Source organism: Dermacentor albipictus, unplaced genomic scaffold (assembly GCF_038994185.2).
Source record: "Dermacentor albipictus isolate Rhodes 1998 colony unplaced genomic scaffold, USDA_Dalb.pri_finalv2 scaffold_212, whole genome shotgun sequence".
Lineage (NCBI taxonomy): Eukaryota > Metazoa > Arthropoda > Arachnida > Ixodida > Ixodidae > Dermacentor > Dermacentor albipictus.
In genome coordinates, this window is record NW_027225766.1 from 30,267 (window position 1) to 40,504 (window position 10,238).

General features: G+C 40.9%; 1 long non-coding RNA gene across 1 annotated transcript; it reads left to right on the forward strand.

Moving 5' to 3' along the window:
• Positions 1–1,050: 1,050 nt before the first annotated feature.
• On the forward strand, positions 1,051–6,861 carry LOC139053783 (uncharacterized). Its single transcript, XR_011510775.1, has 3 exons — positions 1,051–1,189; positions 3,335–3,975; positions 6,156–6,861. It is a non-coding gene; the product is annotated as an uncharacterized lncRNA (long non-coding RNA).
• Positions 6,862–10,238: the final 3,377 nt, after the last annotated feature.

Consider the following 10,238-nt stretch of genomic DNA (forward strand, 5'->3'; position numbering starts at 1 on the left):
TATATTTTTTGATAAGTTATAACCAATAAAACACAGCACCTTTTACTGCCTTTTCCCAAAGGCCTGTGCATGTAGTGTCGAATTAGCATGAAATTTGGCAATCTTTTTTAACAGTAACAGAAGAAAAGGAACACAGCATACAAGTTATTGTAAAGTAAAAAAAAAATATGTAGCTGAAGAGAAGTCATACGGAAAGCAAAGTTACTGCTATCACTGACACGTACAATGAAATGAAAAAAAAGGAATATATCATGATACTGTACACTTTCCATGTGGAAATCTTTTCTGGAAAAGTTATACTTTTCAATGGCTGCAAAACTCTGCTTTAACAGAGAAATGGAAATAGCAGATAACGAGATATGCTGAAAACAAAATGCTAATAAAAAATGCATGCTTGAACTGGTGTTTCAGATTCTCTATGCAAAGGAGGAGCACAAACTGGAGACAGCCATTGCAGAGCTTCAGTCCTTGCCTCATATGCCCTATGTTCAGAGATGAACACGTTTCTTTTGCGCCAATGTGAGTGGGTGCTCTTGTATCGTACTGGTGTGCTAACAAGAGGCCAAAACACAACTATTCGGAGGCTTCTGTCCGTATTCTAAAGGACATCATCCTAAACAGAACAAAAGCCTACAATGCAGTAGCTTTAATTGAATTTGTGATTAGTAATTGGGAGAAATATTTCGAAACACGGCTGCTGCGCCACGCACGCAATCGGGAACCTAACCACCGAATTGGCTAAGAGCACCTTCTGCAAGAAATGCCGGAATCCCCCCCAAAATCAATTCTAAAAGTAGAACAAAATTGCTACCATGTTCCGAATTCTTCTGGAACTGGGACATATGAGGTATGGGCGGACAGTGGGCTATGCAGCTGCAGGGCAGGGAACCAGGGTGCTTTCTGTAAGCACCAGGCTGCTGTGCAACAAGCCTTTGGTGGTGCTTTCCCGAACAGCCCGGAGCTGACAGTTGGAGACCGCACAGAGCTTGGCCAGCTTGCCCTCGGAAAGCGTTGTCCAGCAGCAGGCTTTTTCATGCCTTTGACTGCACATGCCCTCACCTTGGCACCCTCATCTGTGTGCGAAGCAGGACCATCGACTTCGCACAAAGACGTAGGGCAGGAGACGCAGACAATCTCCACAGCGCCAGAGGTGCAAGGAGAGATGGCTGACTTGGGCCAAATACATCTGGTACGAGGTTTTGATAGCATTTTCCTTTATAAAATGTGACGAGCTCAATTCTGAACAGGTTTGATTCAACACTATCAACATAGAAAAGATGCGTCCATCACACAATTACACCAGCATTTATAGTACTATGCATTACACGACTTGTCTATATCCACTAATTCTTCTTAGTATTGATTTGAAAGTTAGGTACTTTGATTTCACTAGCTGTTCTCTCTGCTTTCTACAGCAGTGGGAAGAGTAAATTTTTTTTCCTATACACTACAGTTGTTCCTTTTGTCAACCAATGCATGACCCTTACCTCCTTTTCAAACTTCATTGCCACCAAAAAGCTTCTGCCTAAATGCTTAGGTCTAGCATTATACAGCTCTTATAGTGTGCTAAGTATATCTAGAAATGTGAATAACTTTTTAAGATATCCAATTAGGGCTACATACAACTCTTCCACCTTTTAGCTTACTTAACCTAGCCAGTGCCACTCGGCTTCCATTACCAGTTGGTGCCCAAACATCAATAATGGGTAACGCGTCCAAAGGAAGGCATTCACTTTAAATGATTAGGAGGGGGAACAGTGATAAGCTCATGTGGCTTTCTTTTTTAACAAGAAACGTTACCATAATTTTGGCATGCAGTAAAATACCTACAACTTTTGAAGAATATCACTAAGCTGTCATTCAGGAGCAGGCACTGAATTATATCTCCATTTCTTCAAATCAAAGGCAGAAGATTAGAATTTATGGGTTATGAAGAAATTTATCAGAAATTTGATGGTGCCTGTGAGTTATCAATTTTCTAATCTACATGCCTATAGATGCCAATTGAAATTTTAGCATCTCAATTTCTGTGCAAGCAAGTGGCACTGGATGCATTGTAAGAAGTGTAGCCCTTATATCTCCATTACCTGCTCATTTCATCAGGAACTGTATGAAATGACAGGTTTGCTGCAACATTCTATTAGTCCATGTGGTAGCCTGTCACAAATCCAACCAAGTGTATAGACTATGAAGGGTTGCACAATACTGTTCCTCCCCTAAGTGAAGGCTTTTGTACTTTAAGGTAGATATGAGACATAACTTTACTAGTAGTTTTGAATATTGTGCAATTCTATATTCACAACAAAAATAGTTTTTCAAAGTGTAATAGTAATAATCGGTCTTTTTGATTCCGCTTCGTCGCAATACTAGTGTGTCATGCAGTGAAGCATATATACCATGCATACACGTAAGCATTCGCTTACGTGTATGCACGTGCTGGCTACAGTGTCAGTATGAGCAGCAAGATGTCTATTAAGTGTAATTGAGATGTCTAATTAAGGTGAAAGCACTGTTATGGCTTATGGCACCATCCCCTTTATACTTCTAGTCATAGCTGTAGTCTAATTGTTAATGCGTGCACTGTTTTACTTTTGTTTCTTCTCATTAACTTACTGCATTCACAAAGGCAGTTGCACCATGCTTTACTATCAATTAACCTCTTTATAGTTTTTGACATTTATTTAACAAGTCCTACAGTACCAAAGTTTGATCTCATTCTTCCACAGAACAATTAGTACAATATTCAGTAGTTACATTCCATAAGCCCCTGTTTCACCCTGATAAATTAAAAAAGTTCATTCATTCATTCATTCATTCATTCATTCATTCATTCATTCATTCATTCAAGTTTGCAGTCAATTCTCTACACAACAGCTATTCAATATTCGATTGAGAAAATGTTCATCCAAAATCAATATTTGCTAGCTCAAAATCTACTATTCGCACATGCCAAAAAAAATTACTGTGTGCAAACAGCTTGTGCATATTGTGGCCTCTACAGCACCTAAAATATACCTTTAGGTGCATTTTTTGGGTGCCGAATATAGCCTGTTTTTAATGGCTAATATACAATCTCTATCTATAGCTTGTAGATTTCTAGAAAATGTACTCTGTTAAGATGTCCACAAACTAGAACATGACTTGAACAACTTATCAAAGGAGTGTATTTTTGATGGCTTCATCCGTCTGCGTCCCTGTTCTCTTCTTTGGCTTTTTCTTTTAACACATATGTAAGTGCGTTGGCTTTAGCAAACATCACTTCAAAGCAAAAAACATTTGTTGGCTTAAAGGACTTTCAAGATTTAAACATGTTCATTTACGTGACTTTTCGCAGGACCACAAAAAAGAGTGTGCTGCATTCAATGAAGCATACCAGCGCGCCCATGGACTTGGTGAATGCATTCCTCAGTATGCTGCTGTTATCAAGTCCATAACAGAAGACCTGTTAAAGTTGAACACCAGCAGCGCTGTGTTTGCATACATGTTGAAGCAAAAGGCCATGGGAAGGGCTATCAGGCATGGTAAAAAAATTAAGGTACAACCAACAAGCTTGGCAAGGCGCCGACCTGGCCTACCGAGAGGTTCGGGACGCATTCCTGCCGGCCGACCAAGAACAGCTGGAAAAAGGAAAACAAAACGTGGACATGTGCTCAGCCAAAGTGTGCGGGATGATGTACCTGGGGCCAAATGCCATTAAGAACTCAAACTTTATGGAGACCTCACAGTTGACCCACTAAATATGTCTCAGCATGCTTAAGGACAGTGAATACGTTGAACACACATCATCTGTCATCGACAATGCCCATTTTCGGCCTGCACTAGGATGATTTTTAAGCAGTAATTGTAGCTCACAAAGTCTGATTGCAGTGGTTACTAATGCTAACGTGCCCCTTTCCTTTTGCAGTTTGTTATTTTTATGAAATTGCATAGCCAGCTGCTCCTGAACCCTATATCAATTGTCTGTCCCTTCTTGAGGTGGTTTAAATACTTCATGCAGCATCCGCACATTACCAAGAGTCCACCTCTAGTTCTGTTGCCTTCGTAGTGCCATTGCTTCAAGCGACTTTTCAAGGATGATATTGCTATTTGTATTGAAATCTAGCACTAATATTGTAAGACTGAGACTAACCAAGCTGTCAAGCGCTTTTTATTCCAAAAAGGAAATGCCCCAGCTCATGCGTGAAGAAGTAGAACAGGGAAGATGATGATGGCTATGTACAAATTAAAATGACGAAGTATGTTAATAGTGCTTACAATATCTAGGTTTGCAAGTAAAAAGATGTTTACTGAACATGGGCCATGAATGCAGAAAGGTCCGTAGCGATGAGCACTGGTTCAGGTCGAGCACTGTCTCGTGCTCTGCATTGGCGATCCTGCTTGCACTTCAGCTGTCCTCCACTCGTTCATTTTGTGTGTAAAAACCACCAGTGCTGTGGTTATAGTGAGCTGTAGGGCTAGCTTTTGTTTATCAGGCAGGGCTTCTTGATTGGTAGCAGTAAGGTACAGCCCAAAGCATTGTATGAATAGCATCCGTTCAGCTTGCAAGTTGCCAGCCTTGCGCATAAGTTGTGCTTCAAACATTGATGCCACATGGTGGCCCTCGGTTGCTCACACCTCAGTAAATTGTGATTGGCAGTGTTACACTGGCGCTCTTGGTAAATTTTGTTACTTTGGTCACAGGAACATTTCTAGCTCTGTTTGTGTCGTTCTCAACCTAGTGTGAATAGAGTGTGAATTTTTTTAATATTTAATTCTGGGTTTTAAATGCCAAAACCATGATTTCATTATGAAGCACGCCATTTTAATTTTTTTGTAGCGTTAGTCCTGTGTTGATTAGATATGCGACCAGCACCAATACACGCCATGATGCAACATCAAGACATGCCTTGATGCCACAGAAATGCATAATAGAGGTAGACGATGCACTGCATGAAAAAGGTAACCATGGAAGAGACGTAAGATGAGCTGAACAAAATGCTATCTTCGTTCTGTACCATATCCTTTTGGCATTGTACAGCTCTTTATTTTCTTTGCCACCTCTCCTCTGTGACTTCACATTTCACCTTTTGTTCTCTGTTGTACTGTCTGTTATGTTTTTGCCGCGCAAATGTGCCAAGTTGTTTTGCAACTGCTGTTGACACGTTTAAAGATTAAATTGTTTTCATTGGCAGCCTACTATTCTTTCTTGTTTCTCTTTCACAACAATCTGCGTCCTTCGATATTGACACGCAACATTTGCTCTAATCATTTAGTGAAGTTCTTATAACTGAGTACTGACAATGGACATCACATTCCAGCTTGAACAAGCAAATGAGACTAATGATCATGAACCACCTCTTAGTAAACATACCATGAATTATACTCAAAACATTTCACATGAAATATGTAAGCCAACTAAGCGGCCATCCATCAAACTTCTATTTTTGCCAAACTTACCAACCACTATCTCAAAGATCTGTTGCCCTTTCTAAAACACGAATCTGAGGATTTTTTTCCATGTCAGTGTGGATTCATCTAGAGTTACTGATGCGCTTGGCTGAAGTTACAGTGCCTGCGCTTATGATCCTCACTACTTTTATTGTTAATATATTTACTTGAAAACATAAAATAAAAGGTGACAATGAATACACATGGCTAAAAGGTGAGAATATTAATGTTCTTAGATATGGCAATTGTTCCTTCTGCAAACTGTAAGTATGGAGCTAAACTGGAGTAATATTACCATTTAGGTAAGACATTCAGTAGGATAGTCTTACCTAAATCTAAGGTGGGGTTAGTTTTCTTTATTTAGATTTGTAAGGAAGTGAGTATCGGCATATGTGCACGTCTTAGTTCTTTGTACATGCAGTCCAGCTAATATTATTGCATTAATGTTTACCGCTTACAAGCACTCACAGATTAGACAAGTGGGCGCGAGGCCAGCAAGTTAGTTTTTTGATAGCTACATGAAATAAGTGCAGGACATATGCAAGTTATCTATTTTTCGCACTTTGATTTGTTTACACCAAGACAAGTCAATAGCGTGCAGGAGACCAACATATTCAGGCATGCCTTGTAGCAAGGAATTTTTTAAGGTACTGTCACGCACTGGCTGGAGCGCTCCAGATGGCAGAAAAAAAAAGCAACAAATGAAAATAAAGCTTTATTTTGGCAAGCTTGTGCCCAACAGGAAAGCCAAGAATAATTCATTAGCAGTGATGACAGAAAATGTATTCTGTAATCATAATATGAAATCCCACAGGCGTCAGCTGTCGTTATTTATCTCAATATCATCACACTTTCATAAGTAATGGCAGCAATGGGGTAAACTGCAGAACAAACACAATCATCTTCAAACTTCCACATAAGATGATATGACGAACCCACTTTCCTTGAAAGAACGGGAGTACTCAAGACACGTGCACAATCCGACTTCACTAGTGCATCATCATGCGACAGTACAACAGAAGCTAGAGCTCATTTGCCCAGTGTCAGATACATGGAGAGTATGTGAACTCAATGTTAAAAGTAATCTGACCAATGGAGCCTCAAGGTACGGCATGCAGCCAACTATGTTAGGACATATTTTGATAGCAATATGATGTGGCAATTCATTATTAAGGAGTTGAAGAACAAGGCTGAGGGCAGTGCCCTGCAGCACACGGGATGAGACACATGCAAAAGGCGAGTTATTTCAGTTACAGGACTTGTTAAAGGGACACTAAAGCAATTATTAAGTCAAGCAAAAGTGATAGATCAGTGCTTGAGAATCTCTAAGGCGTCAAAAACTGCACCTAGAGTCAACCAGGTATTAATTATATGAAAGAGTTAAATTCAAGGTAAATAAAAATATGTTTACACATTGTATTTTTTAGCAGTTGAAGAGAGTAAACCCATACGTCAACTAAATCGCTTGTAACTTTTTCAAAAGACCCAAACCGTGACCACAGTGGTTGAATGTAGTACTGCAAACAGGAAAATAGAAGCCAATTCACCAATCACCAATTTTGGCACAGCATGGTACAAAATGATCACAAAAAAAAAGTAATAGAGCCATTAATCACATGAGTGAAATAGGGAAATCTAGCGTAGAAAACGTTTCTACATGAAACAGGAAGGGTACATAAAACTAAGACCACATTATGATAAAAATTGAAATTCGTTGAACGCGGTGCGTATACCACGCAACGTGGGTTACAAAAACGGCTAAGTTCTGACTTGGTGTTGCAGAACTTGGCGGCTGAACACATATTTCGCGAAGAAAAACGTGGCTCGCGACTTACAACACCAGTCAGAAGCGCGTTAGCAATTAAAAAGCATGTTTCGTGGGCTGATCTGTTTCAAATGCCACAATTTTCACAGTGTATTTGCGACTTCTTCAGTGAAGCTGAGACACCAGCATCAAAAGACGGAAGCGTACGCTTAATCTCCGGTGAGAAACGCGGGTTACTGCACCAGGGGACGTATTCTGAAACGTTCGCCGCGGCGAACTTTTCGCACTGGCCACGCCTCCGCCGTAGCGGCGCGCGCTGAATGGCTGCTTTGACAAAACCGGAAATTCAGGTGGCGCAAGTGAATTTCCGGTTTTGTCAAAGCAGCCATTCAGCGCGCGCCGCAACGGCGGAGGCGTGGCCAGTGCGAAAAGTTCGCCGCGGCGAACGTTGCAGAATACGTCCCCAGTATAGCGTTCAGTATATAACGTTTGCCTTCTCCCAGCCCACACAACAGCCAAGACGCAGCCGCCACACAGCGATGCCAAAGTATCACACCAAGTTCAGAAACAAAAACAAGGAAATGCTTACCTCTACACTCTGCGTAGACCCGCAGTGTATGCGCACAAAAACAACGGAGTTCTTGCCGAAGACCCAAACGCGTAGAACGGCGGGGCGTCGCCGAAGGCCATTGGCGAGCTGGCGAAGCAGACTGCGCGCCCAGGCGTGGAACACATCCCTAGTCCCCCAAGTACCTAGAAGAATCTAGGGGATTTAGAGCGCTTGCCGTGGTGCTTCAGCAAAAAAAGTACCCAGAAGCGTGGTACGCGCGAGTGGCGCATGGCGGCGCAGCGGTCGAGCGCTGGGCTTGGGCGTAAATAGAAACACGCTACCCGGTGGGTAGGAAACTCTATGCCCGGTGGTTCGAACGGGTGCGTTGCGTTCACCCACTGCGTTCACCCAAATAACCAACTAATACTGATTTGGCTTGGCTCCCGTTGGATTTTTAAAAGGCGGCGGTAGTGCGCTTTGGACATTTCTTGGATTTCTTGTGAGCGACTGTGAAACAGGGTGTAACCTTTCTCTATGGTGAAACCTTTTCGAGGTGTTTCTGCGTTGTATTTTCGATTTAAGTGGTCTTCGCTGCCGTGGTTAGTTTTTTTGGCTGGTTAGTACATGTGCAAACGGTATTTTGTGATGTTTTGGAGTTGTGGAACGTCGTCGCCCCCATTACAAGTACTTGCGTTGTCGCGACATCATTCGAACACTATATATACGATCAGAGCAGAAACAAGTGCACTCTCGAAGTATTGAGCAATGCTCGGTGGGAGCCCGTTTTATCTGCGGATGCGTGCTTGCACCAACTCTGACGAAACTCTGATCATTCGGGACCTATGAATTTAAAGCTGTGCTGTGTTGTTTTTGTTCCCTGCTTAGTTCGCCTGTTTACATACTCGCCTGAATGTGTGCCATTGTGATTTGTAAGTTTTCCCCCGTCGGTCTGTACCAGATACCTCGCATTCAGCTGCTTGTCACCTGTGGTCGTTTTATAACTTTGCTGCAGAATTTTGTCCTTAAGTCGAATAAACTTGGGAAGGAAATGGTGAAGCTTTACTCCCGAAAAGCGCTTGTACGTCCACAGAATTTACAGTTCAAATACAACACATATCCTCTTTTAAATTTTAGAATTTATTATTTCAGTAAATTGAAATTGCAGATAAACAGAATTCAATAAATTGAAGATTTCTATATGCACACCAAATAAGTTCTGCAAAGTAAAATGGTTTGTTGCATTAAAGTTCAATATATGGAGGTCTAATTGTACAAAATTGATTGATATAGGGGTTGATTGGATACAGGGTGTGCATATTCACATGCCTGCTTCCTTAGTCAGTCGTTACGTGCCGGTCTACTTGGGCAATAAACCAAGCAACAATGTTAATGTTTTTCGAACTGTTCATATATCGGGAGCACACCAAGACGGTGATCTAAAACCTCCAGGCATATGGTGACTTTCTGCTCCAAAAGAAAAAAAAGTAATAGTAATAATGTGTACAGTGGCATAGCAGAGTAAACAAACAAAAAAGCTGTCTTTTTAAGACAATACTACATCTTTTTTTTCCTAATTACAGCAGCCGTGCAAGGTGTTCTAGATCAGTTACAATATTTGAAAATTCATTGTGATGGGCCAGTCTGTTTCCCTTAGTCTTATAATGGCCTCATATTCTTGCCAAGTTAATCATATTACTCCTGTATCCTTACTACATTGAACTCCTGAAATGTTTTATCCCAGCCACTGCTCCTCATCCACCATGCTGCTTCTGCTTAATAGTTCTCAAGGCAATTATATTGCCCTCCTCTCCCTATTATTCAGGCAGAGAAACAGATCCACATGGCCATCACAAACTAATTTTCACTTGCACATGCCCTGACATTCAAAACATTGCAGTTAAGCTAGAAGCTAGAAGCTGGAGGGAAGCTAGAACTAGCACTAGTGAACTGTGAAGGTTGTTAGCAAAGGTGCCCACAGTATGTGAAGCCACAGTTTAGGCGAAGATAAAAGTTTTGAGAAAAATTACATAAATTTTGTAGTTGATATTATTGTTTTATTAATGCTGCTTTTGTTTTAGTTATCCTTTTTTTTAGTCACCATATGTGTTAAATGTCACAGCATTTGATATTATAGCATTGACATATATCAGTGGGGTGGGGGGTCCTCATCTGGATAGTTCATTTCTAATGCATACACTTTGCATGGCTTGTTCGCGTTGCCAACACCTACTGTATTACTTTGCAATTAAAACCTTTACAATTGTTTTTGACACAAAAATAAAACAAGCAGTCTAAAGATGTTCCTTTGTATCATCTCACCTAAAGCTGTATGTTCTCGAGACACAAGTAAACAGCTACATGTTAGCTGCAAAACCTCTTAAATTTGCAACAATATCGAATATATTGAGACAAAAAAAAATATCTTGGTGAACATATTGCTGCAGATGCTGACCAGCACATGAGTAGTGCTTCTTTTATTACAAACATTTAATCACC